The sequence below is a fragment of the Bombus terrestris genome, unplaced genomic scaffold (genome assembly GCF_910591885.1).
Source record: "Bombus terrestris unplaced genomic scaffold, iyBomTerr1.2, whole genome shotgun sequence".
NCBI lineage: Eukaryota > Metazoa > Arthropoda > Insecta > Hymenoptera > Apidae > Bombus > Bombus terrestris.
The window spans coordinates 4597128-4607889 of record NW_025963552.1 but is presented as its reverse complement, the minus strand read 5'-3'; positions in this window follow the sequence as shown (position 1 = coordinate 4607889).

The following is a 10762-nucleotide window of genomic DNA, read 5'->3' as shown; positions in this document are numbered from 1 at the left end:
CAACGACCACGAGCGCCATGAGCACACGTATTTATCACATCCCAGGCGCCGTCAACCTGTCCCAGTTGCCAAGGATCACATTCTATCCGGATGTGTGATAGCTTCAAATCAATATCCCTTCGCGAGCGCCTTCGAGAGGTCAAACGAGCGTCCTTATGCATCAACTGCCTCCGGAAGGGTCATACAGTGGGAGATTGCCACACCGGGTCATGTCGTGCGTGCGGAGAACGCCATCATACGATGTTACATACGGTAAACAACACTCAGGGTCTCGTTCCAGCACGTCCAGTCCAAAATCCTCTCCATCAAACAGTCGATCCACAACACCTTCTTTGCCATCCCCTTCATCACCCACTCGCCACAGACGACACAGGACAGACCACAGATCGGAGAAACCGCGAACAGCCTCGCCTCCAAGCCCATCTTCCACTGACAGACGAGCATATAATCAATGACGCCGACAATTGACGAATCCGTTGACGACCGAACTAGACCAGCAGCATCCAAATCATTATCCAATGATATAATCATAACTGCACAAGTCAACGTTTTGAATGATAAACATCAATACGATAAAATTCAACCATCCAGCATGAGTTTCATTACAGAACAATAGGCAAAATCGCTTGAAATAAAGCAAAACAGATGTTCGGTCCCAATTGGAGCTCTAGACGCCTTGACGACGACTTCTACGCGATACATGACGGCCACGATCACTTCCACTGACGGCGCGTACGAACGAACATTTACGTTCCTTGTTATTACGACCATTTTAACCTTAATTCCAAGTGAACCAATCGATCGTTCAACACTTGTGATTCCTAGAAATCTCAAATTGGCCGATCCACGATTTTATTTACCAGTCCCAATTGATGTCCTACTAAGCTCAGGTTCAACAATCGCCTCGATATATGTTGGACAAATCAACCTAACTCAGCTAGACGAGCCTGAACTGAGTCTGCAAAAAACGCGATTCGGTTGGATAATCGGCGGGAGTCCAACTTCCCAAACCGCAACAAACACATTTAACGCACCCACGACGGCTCTATAAGCAGACCTTGCGTGGTTTTGGGAAATAGACGAAAAACTCTCGATCAAACACATCTCAGAGACAGATTGACGATGCGAGGAACACTTCCAAGCCCACATCCGACGCACCAGCGAAGGACGATACAACTGGTATTGTCTTTTGGTAACGGGTGCTTACCTCGGATATAATTCCACACAGTACCCGGGCGCCCTAGGACCATAGGGTTTGAGATAACACCCAACCATCGCACAAGGCACCCAGTACCTTGTTCCCTGGATTAGCTAAGCCTGCAGGTGCTGTTGCTCGTTTCAGGTCGAACGCGGCACATTCTATGCTCTCCCGTCTCACCAAGACGGTTCCGGAGCACGTGGGACGCTGCTCACCCGCCGAAGGTCATTCGGTGGAGCCATCACCTTAAATCGGCCCTCTTGCTAGCGTTTTGGCCATCAACCGCTGCCACCACTAGTCCATACCCATTATTTGAACGAGCAGAGGGGTCGCTACTCCCTCCGGTCTGTAACTCGACCGCCCGTGGTAAGAACCTTAGTCGTTGGTGGGACTATCGTATGGATGTACGGCCACCTCAGTGCCTGCCAGCGACCTGTTAACCGAGCTCGGCAGTATCAGGTACTGAGCTGAGCTCAAGGTACTTTTGTATCCGGGAACTTATCCCGACGGTCCCATCCTTGGCATCAGGATCGTGGGTGCGCTATTACCCAAGGCCACGTAGAGAAAATGTAACCGTAATTAAACGCCTTACACTCCCCCGAACTTCCCTGCGGAGTACGTAATTATTCACGTAAGCGGGACGCTTGTCCCGACGAGCGAAGCCTTCATCGCCGCTCTTCGTAGATTTATCGCTCGACGAGGGTTTTGCTCCACCATCCATTCCGATAATGGCACCAACTTCATTGGCGCAAACAACGAATTACGAGAGCTTCATGATCTATTACAATCGGACGACCACAACGTAAAAGTAAACGGGTTCCTAGCTAATAAGCAAATCGAATGGCGCTTTATCCCCCCCTCATTCCCCGCATTTCGGTGGGCTATGGGAAGCAGCGGTGAATTCATTCAAACGCCACGTTAAACGCGTTATCGGTAACGAATTACTCACATTTGAACAGTTTAATACACTCATCATAGAAATGGAATGTATTCTCAACTCGCGATCATTAACTCCAATATCCACCGACCCAAACGATCTCTTAGTCCTCACTCCCGGACATTCCCTCATTGGCGATTCACTAATGAGATTGCGTGAACGAAATTTCTGAGACATTTCATCCAACCGACTCTCCAAATGGCAGCATATCCAGCAACTCAAACAGCATTTTTGAACCTCTGGCATAAAAAGTATCTGAACGAGCTGATCACCCGCAACAAATGGACCAAGGGTGGACACAGTATCCAGGAAGGCAGAATCGTCATCCTCAGAGAGGACAACGTGCCATCAATGCAATGGCCTCTGGGCCGAGTTATCAAGGTCCATCCAGGTGCATCCGATGGTGTCATCCGGACAGCTACAGTTCAGACAGCAACGAGCATTTTGGATCGGGGCGTCAAAAAGCTTGTCCTATTGCCAATTCAATTCGATCTCGAGAAACCTGAACAACCAGCGATCGAAACGAAATAGGATAGGAACCTCAAACAATACCACACCTTGATAATTTTGATCGGTACCCTCTCAACGGGGGGAGGATGTTACGGTTTGCTAATCATCTCTCTAATCAAGTGTTCAAGGAAACTTTAATTTGTGACGGAAATTTCCAACGGCTTCGCGGTATAAAGAGCTATGCCGTCAAAGCGCAATACCGACATGCCCAATGTACCATTGATATCTCTACGTTTCTTTCGCCGAATTCTCGGTAGAACGCATACGCGGCGACCTCCGCGGTACACCTAATAAACGCATGCGTAGTAGGGATATCGAAGGAAAACAAAGGAAAGAATCCGTGATTCCGAACGAAAGAATCAATCATTCTATCTCAAGCTGCGAAGCACGATAGGTCTCGTCATAAGCATACCCGTTCACAAAACATTAATTGTTTTATTTTCGTCTTACTGGTTAATCGTTGATCGTTGACTAAAATTGTTGCTTCTTAACTTATTATTGAAGTTTTTGTTAAGAAATCAAGTGTAGTTTCTCGTATACACTCATTCCAACCACCTCTATTCTCATAATAGAAATAGGGGATCAATAAGTTCGTGGCGTCGACTGTTCAATCGTAACGATAATTTACGACTCTCGTTGACGCGTTATCTCGCGATCGCGTCTCTCCGCGAACGGTTGAAACAACATCTCTGCAAACCCGTCTCTATAAAACTACGTAGTTAGTCAATTAAAAAAATTAAAAATTCTTCTTATAAACATTCAACAAAGTCGGAAGATTCATACGATAGTACGTTCTTAGACTGATTTGTGCAAAGCTATAGTGATTGCAAATGTTCCATAGCGGTGTTTAGACATCGTGATATCAGTAAATTTTCTGAAGAAAATATACGAATCAAAATGTTCCCAACGAATCAATTCTGAGAAAAGATTACTTAGAAGATTCGTATAAAACACTTATTTAAAGTATACGAAATGACATTGACGAAAAAAATGTGCATTTCGATTCGTGAAGCGAGAGATAAAATTGGCCGTTATACGGCAAACATGCCACATTATGTGTGAGAACCTTCAATGCTTCAGTTACTTGCCTGTAACGAATAGGGAAAAAATAGATCGCGCTAATATTGCATGACTAGTGAATACATTATCGAAAACAATATTGTAGCGCAATGGCGACTCTGTGTCATTGCTCAGATATATGTTTTAAAATAAATATTTCTCCGTTTCGTAGCATTGAACAAGTGCAGGTGGAAGATGTTCTCCATTTATAACAGCTTGCTTAGTCTAAAAGCACCGTGACTCAATACCAGAGTTGCTTTGAGTCTACGCAGCAAATAGTGATCGAAAATATTGAAACTTAACCGCACGATTAATCTTATTTAATTTTCCGCCATAGGTAGTGACGCTTGCATACAAAATATGTAAATTTTCGTCAATATTGTACCTCAGTCCTTGAATATTGATCACATACGATCAATAGTATTGTCAATACGTGGCGTTTAGTATCATCATCAGTGAGGATGAAAAATGAAATAAGTATATCGGGTACATAATCAAGAATCTGTATCCAAATTATTTGTTTCTCATAGCCCGATGCAACGACGCCTGTCATCTATTGTGCGTGGATAATCTTACAGATGAAAGATATATCAAATAATACACATACATACATATATATTTAAAAGGTACATCAGGTAGGGTAGGACAGCCGAGTAGGGGATGATTCTATAAGTAAATATAACTTAGTTCTATGAAGTATTTTCGTATAACAATAACGAAGAAGTGTAGATGATTCCACTTAGATGTATTCATTACCAGTATGTAAGAATTGACAAGAAATATTGTCTAGGATCAAATTATGCGATAAAATTGTTCAGAAATGAACAAAATATATAAATAATTGTTGAAAATGTCAACGTGATGTTCGTGCTCGCCCTCCACATGCGGATGCGTTAGTTACAAAAGGTAGTAACTAGAAGATTGTTCCAGATGCAATCGATAGACTCGATCGATATTTTTAGATGCTCATTTTTTTCCCGAGTCTATGTAAGCTTGTGCGATAACGGTTTTTTCGTACATATTGCTGATACAATACAATCAGGATATCTCTTAAGCCAAATCTTCCACAAAGTCATCTATTATCGACTATACGTGTTACTAAATATTAAATTGTTCATCACTAAAATATCTTAAATGATAAACATAAATTTATTACACATTTGAATTCGACAAACAAAAATACAACTAAAATCACATAACGAAAAGTACATTACAAAGAATTCTTTTTAGAATTTTTTGTAAATCCTTTTCTCTAATTAACGTATTCCCTAAAAATATTTCAAAGATACGCGTAACGAAATTTCACTTATGATTTTCCATTTATTCTCACTTCTTCACAAACAGCATTTTTGAAAACTTCCATATCCCATACTTTAACATCAAAAACACTAAGTGTTTTAGAATAAATAAATTCCTTATCACTGGCATTATGTCACAACCAATTTCTATCGTTTTGAACTAATACAGAGTTCTAAAATACGTTATAAGTGTTTTCATGAGACGTTACCAGAAAGCATTTATAGATAAAGATTTCAAAGTATATATGTAGTAACTGAGGTGCGTTATATGTTGTTGTAGTTGCTGGGCCTCGTCCAGAGTAATTGCCGCTAAGGGGCTGTATATATGTGGAAGCACACTGAGATACCGATATAGTTTCTACGTACGGGTGTAGATGTCGCTGCTGGGATACTGCTGATTTTTCCTCCGCTTTTGGTGCATGGAAGAAAAATCGGACTCCGGTCGCCGGGATTCGAACCCGAGTTCTGAACGTTCGTAACCTAAGGCGCTAACCACTGCACTGCCGTCGTCCGACCCTAGTTAGTGTCGAGTGGTAGTATTTGGTGTGTTGAGTGCCGCCACATAACTTAATGGGTCTTAGAGGAAGAACAAGTAAAGATGCTTTATTTGTTAAAAAGTTGGTATAGTTTGTGTATTTAATAACGATGAATATAATGATAAAGAGTGACAGATTATTCAATGATAAACAATGTCAACGTGTTCGTTCGGGTTAGCGGCTTTATACATCCGTCCTCTCGACGTGTGCTCTTAGAATCTTCAACAAGGACTACACTTCTTAGATCATTTCTTGGTCTTCTCGGTGAGCCTCGAGTCTTCTCGACCCCCACTACGCACGGATCACGCCACCGTTCGCGCCTATGATCACATATGCCGCATTCCTTTGAAACTAACGGCCGAAATCGACGTTTCTGGAAGTCGCTTCTTGGATGTGCTCGTCGATACATTGTATGTCCCTCGTAGGACGGACAAGACGATCCGCTTGCGACATTGCAGGACAACGAGCGACGACCAGAAACGCGACCTATACTAAAACGTCGCAGCGTAACAAAACGTACACCTCTCTCTTTTATGATATTACATATATATGTCGGGTTCACATTATGATTAGCGTGGGGTCGTGTAACGAACTTTCATTTGGATTAGACATTGTGGTTATGCAATAGAGAAGATATTTACTAGTACAAATATGGTTATTAGTACAAGTGTGGATGTTGCAGAATTGTCAGGTAAGCGCGGTGATTAGACACAAATGACAATGATCTTAGGGTCGATAACGAATCCGTGGTCAACGGGACGACGAATGTATTATTTTCGTCAAGACTTAAGTTGGAATATATATTGAAGCGTGAAATATTCACAGATCGTAGAGACGTTACTTAACTCGCCGATGCTATCGTACGCAAGAGAGTGACTCTTCGTCACGGTGACGCTGCGGAGGAAAGCTACGATGGGGCGTACCTAAGGGCACGAGGTCATCGGATTCGCGGAGAAAAGTCTTCGTTCAGAAGGTGAGGGAAATTGACGTTGATGTTAATTGGTCAATTTCCATGTTGGTGGTTAGAAAAGGATGCTAGCCGCCCTTGAGGGAAAGTTGCCAGCGGGAAGCATCGTTTGTGAGAAAAATAGATTTCTCCTATTTTTCCCTAGTTGGAACCAGAGCTGTTTGTCTGTTCGAAGGATTTCAGTTAACTAAATCTTAAGATTTATAACGGGTCCTCGGGCTAGCTGAACATCTACTGTAGAGATGCCTCGACATCTGGTAATCATCTTACCCGAAGAATAGAGTCTGTGTGTAGCGAGCCACCGGACAGAAACCGTTGGAATGTTTGAAGTCGAGTGCCGCTACAACTATTTCTTTTTTAGGAGAGCTATACTGTTAACCCACACTTTTATTAGACAAAACGTTCATCCCTTGACCGCGGCCACTGGTTGTCGCCTCGAGCCATAGCTCATTATCACAAATCTCGGACAAATACAATCGGATTGAACGACGGCAATTGCTTAATTACGGCTATGATTAGAATCTAGATTATAATGCTAAGGGATTTTCCCAAGATTCCAAAGGGAAGACTTCGGTGTCCTTTCATCTCCGACATATATATTATTTGTGGACTTGAATGCCACACTATGCGTAAAAATTTTATATTTGGTTTCGCCATCTACTTTAGTTATTTAATCTTATTTGGAAAATTCTTCTTCAAGGCTTATCTTTCCTACAAATGGAAAAACAAAGTCAGAGAGAACGTTCACGTCAATGGAAGGAAGGAGTGTTACAAACTAAAGACTAGCTAAAGTATATAAATATATGTCGGATTCTCATTATGATTGGAGTTAGCGGCGTGTAACAAATCTTCATTTGGATTAGACGTTTTTGTTATGCAATAGAGAAGATATTTACTAATACAAATATGATTATTATAGAATTTGACAAGTTACCGTGTTAATTAGATATTTGAGATGCTACTGGCAATGATCTAGGTTCGATAACGAATCCGCGGTCAACGGGATAGCAAATGTACTTTCCTCCAAATTCTAAAAGATATTTTTACTCTCCGTATTTTATCTTTCTTTTATTGATATTTTAAGATTACATAAAAAATTAATCGAAAGAAAGAAACTCAAAGTTCACAAAGTTATGAGCTGTCAAAGTGGGGGGTCCAAAAAAACAGGGTGTCCTGGTGTGCATGATTTGAACCCTTCTGGTCAACTGCAGCAAAAAGCTGAACGGATTCTTAATTAACATAGATGCCGCTGTAACGGCACTCGACAGCAAACTTCCCAACGGTTTCTGTCCCGTGCCTCGCTACAAAAGGACTCTACCCTTCGAACAGATGATTGCCAGATGTCGATACACTCTCACCGAATATTTACAGCGAGCCTAAGGACCCGCTATAAATCTTAGGATTCATGCAGCTAAGATTCTCTAAAGGGACAAATAGTCTTTGTCTCAATAGTCCCTACACGTACCACCCACTACGGGAAATCTGCTTTTTCTCACGTACGACGCTCCTCGCTAGCAACTTTCTCTCAAGGGCAGTCGTCATCCCTTTCCAACCACCAACTCACGATTTAGCCAATTAACAGCGACGTCCATTTCCCTCACTCTCCGAACTAACACTTTTCTTAACGAATCCGATGATCCCGTATCCTTAGGCACACCCAAACACAGTTTTCCTAAGGAGCATCATCGCGACACAAATTCATTCTGTTCTATCGCGTGCCGCGAGGCAAGTCGGAAGACGCCTATCTGAATTGTTCGTCCGCAGTCGTACGTAATAGCGAATCTGAATATCTCGACATCTGTGCAATCGTCTCGACTCGAACCACCGCGTAAAGTATCGCGCCGAGCTTGAACTTGTAATCTTGAAGCGATAATTGTACCGTGCTTTCGGCGCGCTAGTGTATACCACGAACACAAGCAAATAAACAGTTATTGTTAAACAATACCGAGTGATTCTTCTATACCTATCACGCACATCGCCTCACCGCTATAGCATGATCCTTGGAGAAGTAAAAAAAATTTTTTTTACAAAATGGCGGCCGTTAAAAAAAAATTTTTTTGGATAGTAAAAATATTTTTTGTCTCGTTTGTACACAGCTTCAAAAACCGCCAGAAATTCATGCCTCTAGACTAGAATAGCCCCTTAATGGAGATAAAGGAGAATAACCTTTAACGGCATAGTGTGGAGAAAATCCATTCGTAATGCTGTAATATTTATAGAAATCAGACGATCGATTCGTGAAAACTCAAGAATCGATTTTCTAAGTCTTCTTCCGTAACTCCTAAAAATTCTCCGCTTCCAATCCCTCTTCTCTTTCTTTTTCTTTGTTCTCCATCTTCGCTTCTCGAAGTCCCGTTTTATTCTCCTCCCCAAATACCCACCCTTCTCTATTTATATCGTTCGACCGACTCGTAGTAAACACAGGAAAAGTCAAACCGTCGGTTGTTGTTCTAACTTCTATAGAATTCGCATGTATAATCTATTCATTTTTTATAGGAAATATCAAAACGAATCAACTAGCGCATTAAAAATTATATGATTCTATTTAATTAAGCGCACATTACCTTCATATGACCCCTATACGTCTATTTACAGAAAGACTAATTACATCCGCGAAACCATTAAATTCCTGCCTCAACGTATTTCCTGCACGCGGACAGTTTACGTGCAATTCGCATTTATAGGTTAAATTCAGATGCTCTGTACATCAGGATCCTAAAATCGGTAGTCAATTGAAGAAGGAATAACGAATAAAATTTGCTTATTACAGAAAACTGCTGGAAGCGTGGGTTTCGGTGATTTTTCACTATATCGTAGAAATTGACGTATTAATCAACCTTTCCCAAGCCTCACTTTGCGAGATCTTTGCAAGGATCTGTCGGTATCACCACCACGGTGAACGATACATATAACTGTGTGCCTGTGGCACCGTATATGTTTGTATTGTTTATCAACTACTTTGCGGTGACCGGATTTAGGAAGCTAATGTAAACCTAACTCTCATCTTCCGTTTACATGCAATATATAAACGAAGACTGGGCGAACTTGGGTATTTCACGGATCCTTCGAATTATAGCCGCTTGCAGAACTTCGTAATAAAAGTTGTTATTATTAATAGTATGAGTTAGGTTAGAATAATCTAAATCTTTTAAATTACAGTTTATATCGAGCTTTGTAATTTATTGTTATTATTTGAAGGTAAATACATTTTAGTCAACATCAGCAATGATTCTTAGTCCCGAATACGCAGTTGTAGATAATTAATTATTGTTAGGTTCGGAAAGTAAAGTTCAAAGACAAAAACATCAATTTCTGATGGATGTAAATAAACAAATCGCCAAGCAACACGACGAACAAAGCGGCGAACGTGTCAGCTATGCTTGCGAATCTGTTAGAGATATACATGTAGTGTTACAGTAAGAGTGACAGTTTTCTGCGAATATCTCGGAAACTAAAACCGAGATGCGGTACAGTGCCAACGAAGGAGTTGTTGTATCTTCTTCGATATAGCTATAAGCACTGTAGCGGTTTATGTCATGTATTATATTTACGTATGTGTGTAGTAGTTACACATTTTTCAGTGGCAATTGCAGATATAGCCTTCATTTTTTGCCAAATATCTCTAGCATTACTTATGCTTCACAGGAAAACAATCATTAAATTAAGTATTTCCTGCAAAATATTGTACAATTATTACGTTGTTTGAATATATTTTGCATTTACATATTTTATCCACTTTGATAGATAATATCTATATAAAAATCAGCAGCGTAATAGTGATTTCAAGATGTAAAGTCGTTATTACATCGTAGTAAAATTGAAATATTAGGTGGTCCGAAAAATTTGTTTCGTTATATAAGGAAATAATGCATGCACAACATCTTTCGTTTTATATTATTTTACCGAATTACGTGCGATCCACTTTGTTTTATCACAATAAAAATCACAACATTTGAGACATTAGGTTTTATGTTTGTATAAAGATGTGTTGTTGCAAAAGACGTGTCTGTGAAGGAAAGACACTTTTCGAACAACCAAAAATGAACCAAAGATGAAGTCGATCATCGATGATGGTTACCAATAACAGAACTTAACGCATAATTATTTCTATAATTGAATATTATGTTCTTATAAAATAATTATGTTTTTGTTAATATTAATTATGCTTCGAATCTCGTATTGTATTTATCTGATAGATAGTAATTTTTTTTAAATTTGTTTAATAATTCTTCCCTGACGTACATCGTGATACACAAA